This window comes from Myotis lucifugus, unplaced genomic scaffold (assembly GCF_000147115.1).
Source record: "Myotis lucifugus unplaced genomic scaffold, Myoluc2.0 scaffold_24, whole genome shotgun sequence".
Lineage (NCBI taxonomy): Eukaryota > Metazoa > Chordata > Mammalia > Chiroptera > Vespertilionidae > Myotis > Myotis lucifugus.
In genome coordinates, this window is record NW_005871072.1 from 3,572,749 (window position 1) to 3,586,614 (window position 13,866).

General features: G+C 39.2%; 1 pseudogene; it reads left to right on the forward strand.

Annotated features, from left to right (window-relative positions):
* Positions 1 to 12,998: 12,998 nt before the first annotated feature.
* Positions 12,999 to 13,627, forward strand: LOC102428558 (annotated as a pseudogene).
* The last annotated feature ends 239 nt before the right edge of the window (positions 13,628 to 13,866 follow it).

A 13,866-nucleotide genomic window follows, 5' to 3' on the forward strand; every position in this document is an offset into this window, starting at 1 on the left:
TTCTTGGCATTTCATGCCCATAGTCTCATTTAATTTCATATAAACCCTGCAAGAATTTTATGGAAGGGAAAAATGCAGTTCAGAGAGGTTATGTTACTCAAGCAAGCTAAAAATTGAAAGAGCTGTTATTTGAAGCTGCCTCTGGGGCTTTAAAACATATATACTATCTCTATGGCTCTATTCTGGAAAATAGGGTGGCCAATATCTCCAAAATAAACTTTGCCTGTTTGTAGCCTTAACCAGGGCCCTTCACTTTTCAACTTCAAAAATGATACTTTCCTAGCTTAATTCACCTGTTTTAGATACAAATAGCTAGCCACACAAACAGAGCAAAAGAACAAGCAAAAGTCTATTTGAGTGCTTCTCCCCCTGGAGGTCTCATTCATATAATCTTCAAGATGGGAATATTGATGGGAGAAATTAGCTAGACCATGACAGGGACAGGCTGGCCAGACATCCCCCTTTTGCTTAACTATATATATATATATATATATATATATATATATATATATATATATACACATAAAAGCCCAGTGACAGGAACGGTGGAACGACCAGAATGACCGGTGGCTACGACGCGCACTGCAGCAGCCAACCAGCCTGATCTGGGCCCTGATCAGCCCCCAACACCCAGGTCGGGGGCAGGGGTGGCTGACAACTGCCTGCAGCCCTTCTCCCCAGCCAGCCTGGCCTCCAACAACCTGATTGGGGGTGGGGCCAGACAGCCAACCACCCACAGCCCCTCCCCACCACTGGCCTGAGCACGAATTCGGGCTCCCAGCCTCTAGTAAGAGTATAATAGTTAGAGAAAGAGAATTGTGATGGAGTAGATTTACATTGATATCAATATGATCTTTGAAATGGACAGTAGTAAATTGATGATACAATGCTTAACTGTGTTGGAGGTACCACTAAGACTTGTGATGGTTTCTCTAGTCTGTTTGGCTCAGTGGATAGAATGTTGGCCCATGGACTGAAGAGTCCTGGGTTCAGTTCCAGTCAAGGCAGTTACCTATCTTGCAGACTGGATCCCCAGCCCTGGTCTGGGCACATGCGGGAGGCAACCAATCAATGTGTCTCTCTTACATCAATATTCCTCTCGCTGTGTCTCTCCCTATCCCTTCCACTTTCTCTAAAAAAAGAGTCAATGGAAAAATATCCTTGTGTGAAGATTAACAACCACAACAACAACAACAAAAAGACTTGTGATAGTTAATTTTATGTGTCATTTTGACTGGACCACAGTGTGCCCAGATATTTGGTTAAACATGATTCTGGGTGTGTCTGTGAGGGTGTTTCTAGATGAGATTAGTATTTGAATCCGCAGACTGAATAAAGCAGATCACCTTCTCCGCTATGGGCGCCTTGTCAAAATCCTTTAGAGGCCTATAAAGAACAAAAAATTTGAGTTAGGGAGAATTTTCTCTCTATGCCTGTGCTTGAGCTTGAATATCAGTCTTCTCATGCCTTTGGACTTAGACTGCAATTTATACCAATGGCTCTCTGGGTTCTCAAGACTTCACATTTGGTTGAAGCTATTCCATTGTCTGTCCTGGTATCCAGCTTGGCAACTGCAGACATCTCAGCTAGAGAACTCAGACTAATAAAGCTTATTTCTATATTTGTGATTCCAGTGCAATGTTTGTGTTAAAGTGTGCACATGAAAATGTATGCTTACTTCATTTTACTTCTCTCACATCAGTAAATTATTTAGGTCTTGAGGAGGTTGGAATATTTTTACAGCTCTTAAAGTCTTGCTTGAAAATGATTGATTAAAGATATGACTTTAGGAATGCAGAGCATTTATATATACAGTAGAGGCCCAGTGCATGAATTCATGCATCAGTGGGGTCCCTCGGCCTGGCCTGTGGGATCGGGTCAAAACTGGCTCTCCGACATCCCAGATTGCAAGAGGGTGCAGGCCAGGCTGAAAAACTCCACTGGTGCATGATTGGAGTTGGGGAGGGACGTGAGAGGTTGGCTAGCCGGGGAGGGACCACGGGAGGGCTCCAGGGCATGTCTGGTCATTCTCCTCAGTCCTGATTGGCCGGACCCCAGCAGCAAGCTAACCTACTGGTGGGAGCATCTGCCCGCTGGTAGTCAGTGCACATCATAGCAACTGGTTGACCGGTCGACTGTCTGCACCCTGGTGGTCAGTGCACGTCATAGCAAGCAGTTGAGTGGCCTGAGCATATCATTAGTACATTATGCTTTGATTGGTTGAACAGATGACCATCAATCGGACACTTAGCATATTAGACTTTTATTATATAGGACTAGAGGCCTGGTGCACGAAATTCATGCACTGGGGGGGAGGGTGTCCATCAGCCAAGCCTGCACCCTCTCCAATCTGGAACCCCCTTAGGGGATGTCCGACTGCCAGTTTAGGCCCGATCTCTGTGGGACATCCCTCTCACAATCCGGGACTGCTGGCTCCCAACTGCTCACCTACCTGCCTGCCTGATTGCCCCTAACTGCTTCTGCCTGCCAACCTGATCACCCCCTAACCACTTCCCTGCTAGCCTGATCAATGCCTAACTGCTCCCCTGCCAGCCCGATTGCCCTCAATTGCCCTCCCCTGCCAGCCTGGATGCCCCTAACTGCCCTCCCCTGCAGGCCTGGTCACCCCCAACTGCCCTCCCCAGCCACCCCAGTCACCTCCAACTGGGCGCCTCTCTCCCCTGCAGTCTCAGTTGCCCCTAACTGCCCTCCCCTGCTGGTCTGATCGCCCAGAACTGTCCTCCCCTGCTGGCCATCTTGTGGCCACATGGGGACAGCGATCTTGTGCAGGGGTGTGACAATCAATTTGCATATTACCTCTTTATTATATAGGATTAGCATGCATGCTTCTGTTAACAGTTACTTTGGCAACCATTTTTCTTACTCCCATTTAATGTCCTACGGGCACTCAAGGTATCCAAGTTTAGGGACCAGAATAGTTCACACATTCTTGGAAGTTGCAATTGATGTCATGAGGCCTGAAGGCATTATGGAAATAGGCTGCAAACCATCTGTAGCCCAACTAAAAATGAGTACTAAGAACAAAATATGATAAGGCAAAAATCTTTTCTCCTATTCTTATATTTTTAAAGCTATTCTAGTTTAAATATCCTGCCATCATCTAATCTGCATTTATAAAATTTTAGGTGACATTATCATGGAACATGAAAGAAGCAGATGAGCCAATAATGACTACCATCCCCAGTTTTAGCTTATTATCTTATTCTTAGAAGATTTTAACACTCTAAGAGATGCATTCCTTCTCATGAACACTGAATGGTTGTCAAAAATATCCAGTCCTCATTCTAATAAATTTTTCATATTGCCTAGAGAAAAAAAAAAGGTTAGGTACTCTAAAAAATATAGCACTGATAAATTGATGAGGGAATGCATAATCAACTGAAGAAAAAGGAATTTATCAAAATGTAAGGAAATATTTTAAACCATTCGTTAGGTACCTGTAATCTGAAAAAAATATATTTTATTTAATATTGCTTCCTCTTTTATTCCAAAATTAGGCATCAATGCTAAAAATCACCTTTGGTAAATGTCTAGTGTCCAACTGGCCCTTTCATTTCTTATACTTCCTCTGCTTCTCTAATTATCCTGTGTGCCCTTTTTAGGAAATTCCGTCTGTGGAGAATTTTATTTCTGGGGAGCCAAGAGGTAGGGCAGAAGTCAGGCTCAATGGCAAGCATGAAGGGTTGCCATCCCATTGTTTAATGATTGTACAAATACTTCTATTAAAAGGTTCAAGGAAGGGAAGGGGTTTGGGTAAAGGTAAAAGTAATGAAATCCTCTTCAAACCATTAACTATAATTAGAGAGCTAAAAATATGTAGGCTTCAGTCAAGTTGTTAAAGAAAGAATCACATAAGGGTATGACTTAAGAGCATAGGAAACAAGCAATGAAAATAAAACCATCTGAAAGATGCAGACTTGCACTCAACTGATGTCTAGAGAAAAAATAAATAAGTAAATAAATAGAATACCAGTGAGCCTATCTCTAGCATATCTAATCTACTCTGCGATTACAACCCTTAGCTTCCATACCCCCTATTTTGCCTAAAATCCCAATAACTAACAATAAATCATTTATCAAGTCAACTTAACTTCCTAGAGATAATTATTTTTCTTGGTACCTGAGGTTTTGTTTTTTATTGTTGTTGTTTGTTTGTTTTCAAATCTGGTCAGAGTTAAAATTAAAAATAGGAGTGATTAAATTAACCCAGTTTATTACATAGACCTCTGTCTAATGATTGCTTTATGATTGCTATTTAGAGTGTTTATGATATTTATAAATATTGTAATATTGGCAAATATTCTTATTGTTCTTATCAATATATTCTCATTAATGTATTATTTCTAAGAGATTATTAAGTATCTGGAAGATTGTTTTGTTTTCAAAATACATTGTCAAGCACTTGAAGTTATTGAAAATATAGTTTAAAACATTAAGCAAATAAATGCAGTCAAATAGTTGGTTTAAGGGTAATTCTATTAAATTTGAGATAAACAATAAACATTTTTTCCAATAGTGATATTTTTACTCTAGGTAAAACTTAAAATCTACAAATAAGAGATCAATAATTAAAGAACAGCCCTGACCGGTTTGGCTCAGTGGATAGAGTGTCAGCCTGCGGACTGAAGGGTTCCAGGTTCTATTCCGGTCAAGGGCATGTACCTCGGATGCGGGCACATCCACAGTAGGGGGTGTGCAGGAGGCAGCTGATCGATGTTTCTCTCTCATCAATGTTTCTAACTCTCTATCCCTCTCTCTTCCTCTCTGTAAAAAATCAGTAAAATATATTTAAAAAAAAGAATTAAAGAACAGTAGGCCTTTGGAACTTCTGATTTTAGTGAAGTGATTAAAAAAACAAGTAATTCTGGATAGTATTTTATGCATATAAACTTTCTCAGAAACAAAAAAATCTCACATTGTCAAAAGCAACATTTTACATTTTGTTTAAACAAGAGCATATGAAGTACAGAAACCAGTTAGTATATTAAAAAAATAATAATAGTAGTAATACTACTAATAATGTGTTTAAAGTTATTGAAGAATTAGAGGACTAGCAGTTCAGAGAATAAAACTCATAAACACAAACAATAGTGTGTTGGGAGGAGGAGAGGGTAAGGTGGGGTGGGAGGAGGTGGAAGAGGGCATAGGTAGGATAATTGGGGAAGGAAGGAGATTTGACTTAGGGTGGTGAACATGCAATACAGTGTACAGATGATGTGTTGTGTTATTGTCCACCTGAAACCGGTATGATTTTGTTAACCGTGTCACCTGAATAAAGTCAATAAAAAGGAAAAAAAAAGAAACTATCATAGGCTTTTTGAATCTAGGTCACACCACTGCAGCTGAAATCCAGATTTAGGGAAATGTTACTGCTTTGACCATCACCATTAAGCAACCGTAAGGTGCCACACCCACAAAACTGGAGACTAGCTAGTCCTGCAACTGCCAACCCTCTCTTCTGCCAAAATCTGCTGGTTCATTCAAGATGAAGCCTTTTGAATCTTATAATATTGCCTGAAAGATGCAACCTAGTTCATTCTCACAACCTGGTAACAAAGGATGGGAGGTACAGATTTTTATCTTCTCTCCTTCAAGTAGAGGGAGATGAAATGGAGGTTGAGAGAGCCAAGCCATCATCTCGCACCTACATGGGCAGGAAGTCCAGGAGAGTGTATGAGGAATAAAGTTTTTTAAGTGCCTGAATAAAATGATGTATTTGACATTGAACCTTTCAAAGAATAATTAAAATGGACTTGTTTTGAAACTATTAGTTTCAAATAGGGCTATTTAAAATATTTATTTACATGGATTTTTAGAGGTAGAAAAAATGAGAGGGAGATGGGGAGAAAGAGAATGAGAGAGAGAGAGAAACATTTTTGTGAGAGTGAAACAACTATTGGCTGACTATTGCATGCGCTCTACCAGGGATTGAGGCTAAAACCAGGGCATGTGCCCTGACGTGGAATCAAACTGGCAACCTTTCAGTGCACAGGATGACACACATCTAACTGAGCCACACTGGCTAGGGTGAGGTAGCTCTATTTTTAAGAAGACATTTTATTTGAACAGTTATATAAGCCAACATCATTAGGCAGGATAAAACACAAAACCATTTGCATTCAATAATTATTTTCTTAAAATAAAATGAGGAACAGATAGTCTCATTCTGACTCTGTCTCACACCATACAAAAACCTCACTTTACTTTAGTCCTACAGCATATAATTAATGTGACTAACTGAAAAAAAAAGCCATATTAAAATGTCATTTTCAAAAGAATGGTGTCAGCATTATCAGTGTTATCTTTAAATCTTTACTTCAATGTTGAAAAATATAGAAGTGTAGGAATAAAGGAACTTAAAGAAAATTAAACTGAAAATAAGAAATGATACTTTGACCCTGAATAATGAAATTTAAATATGTGTTCACCAGTTGTGAAGAACAGCTAACATTTGTTAATTCTAACTTTACTCTCTTATTGTATTTATCTATATGCAAATGGAACAGGAGATCAAACAGGGGGGTGAATTGTACTAAGCTGAAAATCCACAAGTTATTCTAATGATTGAACAGATATATATTGATAGTAAGTACACATTGTAGTACCATCAACATTTGATTTATGTAGGCCATCAAATAAAGTAGAAAATATAAAATAAAAAAAGGGAAAAAACTATATAGTAGAGAAATAATAAAAACTGAACTTGGGCTCTGAGGAGTGGTATTTTGAAGTCTCAATTTTACAATCTTTTAAAATCCTACCTACCCTCAAATTTATACAAACTATCTGTGAATACAGACACTTTTATTTATAAGATCACTAGAGGCCTAGATTTGTGCACCAATGGGGTCCCTCAGACTGTCCTGTGGAGATTGAATAGCTGAAACCAGCAGTCTGACATCCCCTGAGGGGTCCTGGATTGCAAGAAGGTGCAGGCCAGGCCAAGGGACCCCACCGGTGCACAAATCCATGCACTGGGCCTCTAGTATGCATATAAGATCTTTGGTTAATCTCTTCCCACCCTCTCCCCTCTGCCCTTCCCCCATGAGATTCATCAGTCTGTTTCATGTTTCCATGCCTGTGTGTTTAGCATCTGCCCGCAGGTGGTCAGTGCATGTCATAGCTTCCAGTTGAATGGTCGGACACTTAGCATATTAGCTTTAAATATATATATATATATATATATAAAGTTAAAAATATTTTATCTTTATTGCCATAAATATTTCAAGTATCTTCAATAGTTTATATGTCAGATTTTCCTTTCATTTCATTTCATGTGGACACTTTTTCATTTCTATATAGTGGCCCAGTACACGAAATTCATGCACATTATAAGGGAATTAATTAGAGGAAATATTTTAATATTGCTATTTGCCATTTCTCTATAATAAAAGTGTCAGAGATGAAAGACAATTAGTAAAATGTATATGAAAATCTCCCTCTTGTCAGAGTCTGGGGCACGCCATGGACCCTAGAGTCAAGTCTCTGCTCACCATCCACTCGCACTTCGAAAACACAGGAGACACAGACCCCCAGCCTGGTGCTGGGCAGGGCGTGTAGCCTCAGGACTCCTGGCCTGGCACTGGGGCAGGGGGCACAGCCTAAGGGCCCCCGTCAAGCCCTGTCGGGTGAGGGGTTGCAGCCTGAGGTCCCCCATCAAGGCCCACCAGGCAGGGGGCATGGCCTGAGGTCCCCCGGCTTGGTGTTGGGGCAGGGGGGCATGGCATGAAGTCTCCCGGCCCGGCACTGGGGTGGGGGGCACGGCCTGAGGTCCCTTGCCCGGGCCAGGCGCCATGCAGCCTCTGGTCCGTGCTGTTTGGTTGTGACGTTACAGTGTCCTGGCTAATTTGCATATTCCTATATTATATAGATCAGTGGTTCTCAACCTTCCTAATGCCGTGACCCTTTAATACAGTTCCTCATGTTGTGGTAACCCCCAATTTCATTGTTACAAATTGAACATAATTAAAGCATAGTGATTAATCACAAAACAATATGTAATTATATATGTGTTTTCCGATGGTCTTAGGCGACCCCTTGTGAAAGGGTCGTTCGATCCCCAAAGGGGTAGCGACCCACAGGTTGAGAACCGCTGATATAGATAGATATCAATCTTTTTTTCACAGAATTACACTTAAAAATGTTTTACCTATTACAAGTTTACATTTAAAATAATCTAAATTAAAGTTTATAGTTTCCTTTTTTGCATTTACATTTTATTGTCTTAAACTTATTTGAATGAATGTTGTTACTCATTGATCTGATGTGAATGTGATTACCCTACATCTAACTTTGATTTCAGGTCTCTGGCATCACATTTTTTTCCTTGATAATTTTGTTACATGATTACATAAATATCATGTTTTCTAATATATTTTATTAATTTCAGAGAAAATGGGAGAGGGAAAGAGAGATTGAGACATCCATGATGAGAGAAAATCATTGATCCACTAGGGATTGAGCCCACAATCTGGGAGTGTGCCCTGACTAGGAATCAACCCTGACTAGGAATCAAACCATGACCTCCTGGTTCATAGGTCAAAGTTCAATCACTTAATCACACTAGTATAGTGTATCATGGATGCAAAACTAAAGTAATCTCTCTCTCTCTCTTTTTTTTTTTTTTTTTTTTTTAGTTTTCTCTAAAATAGACAACTATTTTATTTTACTACTAGAGGCCTGGTGCATGAAATTTGTCCATGGGTAGGGTCCCTAGGCCTGGCTGGAGATCGGGGCCAATCTGTTGCGCGATCGGCAGGGCGATGGCGGGGCCTCCGCTGGCATCTGCCTTGGCTGTCCTGGGGCTTACGGGCTGGGGCCAGCTCCTGCTATGAGCATCTGCCCCCTGGTGGTCAGTGTGCATCATAGTGACCATTCGATCTACCAGTTGTTCTGCTGTTGGGTCTATTTGCATATTAGGTTTTTATTATATAGGATTAGGCTCTAGAGTGTATTTCTCTCTTTTGTATTTGAGGTTTTTTGTTTTTAAACTCATTATTATTTTGTACTCCTTGAATTCCCTTGGTAAACTTTATTTTTTTTTATTTTTTTAAAAAAATACATTTTTATTGATTTCAGAGAGGAAGGGAGAGGGAGATAGTGATAGAAACATCAATGATGAGAGAGAATCATTGATGGGCTGCCTCCTGCACACCCCCCCACCCCCCACTGGGGATCGAGCCTGCAACCTGAACATGTGCCCTTGACTGGAATCAAACCTGGGACCCTCCAGTCCACAGACGGATGCTCTATCCACTGAACCAAACCTGCTAGGGCTTCTTGACAAATTTTAGAACTTCTCAACCATTCACTTCTACACTTCATATGTGTCCACTCAAATCATAGGGAGGGCAAGCAACTCCCTCTGGATTGGATTGAGTGTATTTTAATGGTTGGCAAGTGAGGTAAATCAGGGCCAATCTGTTGCGCAATAGGAGGGGCCTTCCTTTCTCTAGTGGAAGAAAATGCTGCATGTTTAAGCTAAATATAGTAAAGAAAAAATTTTCACTACTCTTTGAAAGTTGACTCCAACTTATTTCAGAGTGAATTGTAATTTTATTATGTTTATATATACATGTTATATATACATGTTATATATATATATACACATTTTATTTTCTTTAGTAAATAAATTTTAACTGGAATAATCCTCAAGTTTGCCAGAAACTCTGCATTTTTCCTTTGCTTATGTCTCCAGAAACATTTATATTATAATGTAAAAGGAAAAAAATCAGTGACTTTTATGTGATTTAAAAGTGAAAATCTTGCCCTAGCTAATTTGGCTCAGTGGATATAGCATTGGTCTGTGTACTGAAAGTTCCCAGGTTCAATTCCGGTCAAGGGCACATGCCCAGGTTTCGGGCTTATCAATGATTCTCTCTCATCGTTCATGTTTCTGTCTCTCGCTCTCCCTTTCTCTCTGAAATAAATAAAAATATTTTTTAAAAATTGAAAGTCTTAATTTTAATATATTAAACTGAATAACATTCCTCAGTAGTGGCCAGAATAGCATAAAGTAACAGAGAGAAAACGCAACCTTGTCCTATATGCCAGACAGCCACTAAGCAAATGATGCTGCATTAGCTAATTTTGACATTCACATTTTTAAACTATTTGCCTATTATTCTCTCACTGACACATTTCTTTAGAGATAATGCAGTGAATTCAGATTCATGGTACTCATTGATATTTAGAAAAATTGAGAGAAGAAAATTAAGAGAAGATTCAATTTGTTGGGTAGACTACTATCAGAAATCAAAGAACCAGTTACTTTAAAACATTCAGTGATAGAAAATTAATTTACTATCTATACAGAGAATAATCTTATAATCAAGTGCCTCGAAAGCCACAGTAGGAAACACAGAATAAAGTTACTAGTACTTGAAGAAAAATGATAACATGTTTTATGATTTATATCTTTTAAAGGAATATATCTTATGACAGAATATTATCTATTTAATCATAAATGTCTCAAATATACATTTAAATTAATTGTTTTCAAAATTCAACATCCAAATTTTGTGATTAACCACAATATCTAAAATTGCATTAGCTATATATGTACTTCCTAATATAATTGGGTTAGTGCAGTTAAAATATATTACCTGACCAAAAATAAAAATAATGTGACAATAAAATACACAAAATTTAATAATTTATCTTAAGGTCTGGTTGTAAAAACCAAGGCCATTGGTTTTGTCATTAAGTGAGGAATGGATTTTGGTGAAAATATTTCCAAAATTTATAAATCTATTTTATTTCTTTTTTCCCATTAAAAGCTTTATTGAAAAAAAAAAAGCTTCATAAAAGTCAGCCATTTAAGAGTACAATTTAGTAGCTTTAGAATCTTTTCATTGCCAAAAAAAAAAAAGCCTGTGTCCATTAGCAGTCACTCCTCTTTCTTCCCCTTGACCATGACAAACACAATTTATTCTCTATCTCTAGAGATTTACCCATTATGGGCATTTCATATTAATGTAATCATGCAAAAAATATATATGATCACTGCTTGCTCTTAGTGTGGTGTTTTCAAGGTTTTCCCATATCATAGCTTATGCCACTGCTTCATTCCTTTGCATTTAAAAATAATATTTCACTGTATGAATGTACCATATATTTCAATCTATTCATCAGTTGATGGACATATGAATCATTTCCACTTCTGGCTATTATAAATAGTACTGCTGTGAATATTGGTGCACAGTTTTTGGCATGCACAGATATTTTCAATTCTCTTCAGTTATACCTAGGAATGAAATTGCTGGGTTATATGGTAACTCCATGTTTACAATTTAAGTATTTTCCCAAAGTGATTGCAGCATTTTATATTCCAACAATGTATGAGAGTTCCAATTTCTCCACAGGCTCAATAATACTTGTTATTGTCTGTCTTTGTTATTATAGTCATCCATGTGGGTATAAAGTGGTATTTTATTATGCAAATAAATTTGCAATTTAATGTGCAATTCCCTGCAGACTAATTATATTGATCATCTTTTCCTGTGCTTCTTTAGCATTTGATATCTTTTTTAAGAAGTATCTATTCAAATCCTTGCCTATACTTTAATTTGGATAGTTGTCTTCTTATTAATTGAGTTATAAGTTTTTTTCTATATTGTAGGTAATTATCAGAAGTAAGATTCACAGGTATTTTCTCAGATGCTTTGTGCTGAAAAGTTATTGTTTGATTCAATATTATTCTTGAGATTTTTGAGGAGCTAATTATGAGCTAATTCAAACACTTTTATCTGGCTCTATCTTCAAATAATCTATTCTTTAATTGATACTTTGATTTTTTTTTACAACTGCTTGTTTTTGTTTTGCAGCAACTGAAATATTTTTATAGTCAACTGTAATTTTTGTTTAAAATAAATAATGTTCATGCAATATTTTTTACATTCTATAGGTATTAATTACAATGCAGAAGTTGCATTTATTAATTTCAAAATTGTTATATTGCATATTCTGCCTTTGACATAGACAGATAATTCTTGAAATAGAAGTTTTGACATATTTATTGTTTTCTTTTCCCTCTTGGAAATTATAAACACATAGGAAAAAGTTTTTACAAAATTTGATGTGGTTTAAGGCTCTCTGGGTCAAGAAAAAATTCTACTAATTAATATTTTAGAGCAAAAATTGAATAATTGATATTTATTTCAGACCACTTAAGTATTGAAATAAATGCATAATAAAAATCTTTGGAAGGATTATCTTCATGGATGTCACTGCTTTCTTTTTCTTTAATCTTATTCAACCAACCTGGACCCTTAAAACTGGATTTAAATTTGTTCTAAGTGGGAAGAATGGGGTTAATTGGAAAAATGAAATAATGGGAAATTCTTGATAGGCTTAGGGTAAGCTTTGGGAAGTGGTTTAGGTAAGGGAGAGGTAATAAAAGTAAAGATAGGGGATTGGCAAAAGAGCAAAGAAGGATGATTCTCTGGGTAAAAAATTGTTTGAAATACTCAAATAGATACCACCATTACCATGATGAACCAAAGTTTATAACCTACAGTTCAGAAAATAATTTATAGTAAATTTTCAAATAAAATTTCTCTGAAGTTGCAGTAAAATTATAAAAGACCATAATGTTTCCACACATCTATATATATAAAAAGCTAGTGTCCAAGACGACCATGACAACCTTGACAACCAAATGACTGGTCACGAAGAGGGGCATTGAGCACCTCTCGGTGTATTCCGCCCCCAACCCCGGCCACGCTGCGATAACGGGGGAACGAGGGTGAATGGTGTGGTGGGGACAGGTGAGCGGGTGGAAGGCAGACCGCTTGGTCCCTCCCCCCGCCCTCAGGCTTCAATGATTGGTGGTGCGGGGGGAAGTGGGGACTGGCAAACAGGCAGAACATGGTCCTGATGGCAGGCTAGGTGGTCAGTCCGGAGTAAGTTTGGAGTGTGCTGGGGAAGGAAGAGGAAGATCGATTAGAAAACGGCATCACCACTGGCCTCGACTGGAAATGGCGCTGCTAGCCGAGCACCTGCTGAAGCCGCTGCCAGTGGACAAGTAGATGGAGATTGGGCCCTTCCTGCAGGTGGTGTCCCACCTGCCTCGCTTCTTCGATTGCCTTGGGTCCCCAGTGTTTATGCCCATCAAGGCAGATATAAGTGGTAACATCACAAAAATCAAAGCTGTGTACAACAACCGGGCCAAGTTCCAGACCCTGCAAAACGTCCTGGAGGTGGAGAAGGAAATGTACGGAGCAGAGTGGCCCAAAGTGGAGGCCACGCTGGCCTGACGTGTCTGAAAAGGCCCCCCCGCCACTTCATCTATGTCCTCCTTCAGAGCATCTGCGATGGGGAGCAGGACGAGAGCCACCCCAACCTCATCCGTGTCAACGCCACCAAGGCCTACGAGATGGTGCTCAAGAAGTACCACGGCTGGATCGTGCAGAAGATCTTCCAGGCAGCGCTGTATACCACACCCTACAGGTCTGACTTCCTGAAAGCACTCGCCATGGGCCAGAACGTGATGGAGGAGGAGTGCCTGGAGAAGGTCCGCCTGTTCCTGGTCAACTACACCGCCAGTATCAACGTCATATATGAGATGTACACCAAGATGAACACAGAGCTCAACTACAAGGTGTAGGCATGCCCAGCGGCCGGCACTCCCAGAAACAGACCAGCCAGAATCACTGTGAAGCAAGCTGGCAGGTAGCCTTGACCTGCGTCCCCCAGAGCAGCCCAGAGTCTGGCTGGGGTTGCAGGGGACAGCCCTGGTTTCTGAAAAGTCATTTTTGAGGTCTATCCTAACAGCAATAAATAACCACTCTACTTCCGAATCACCTTTAATTTCACCGCAGCACAGACCGACTGCCTTCATTTCAG